The following is a 234-nucleotide window of genomic DNA, read 5'->3' on the forward strand; positions in this document are numbered from 1 at the left end:
CGACCCATAAGACCTGCATCCCTATATTCAAACTCGCAATTTACACACACATACATACCTATTACAACGAATTCTAAAAACGTCAAAGGAAAATAAGTAACGGTGGTATGCTTTGACTAAGCAAAGGCAGAAGTAAAGTTAAGAATTTCGTTAGAAATGGGAAGCTTTTGGAGCGCAGAACTACTACTACAAGAAGATATGAAGCCATGCACGCCCCAGTGTTCTCAGACAGGT

The sequence above is a fragment of the Penaeus vannamei genome, chromosome 9 (genome assembly GCF_042767895.1).
Source record: "Penaeus vannamei isolate JL-2024 chromosome 9, ASM4276789v1, whole genome shotgun sequence".
In the NCBI taxonomy this organism is placed as follows: Eukaryota; Metazoa; Arthropoda; class Malacostraca; order Decapoda; family Penaeidae; genus Penaeus; species Penaeus vannamei.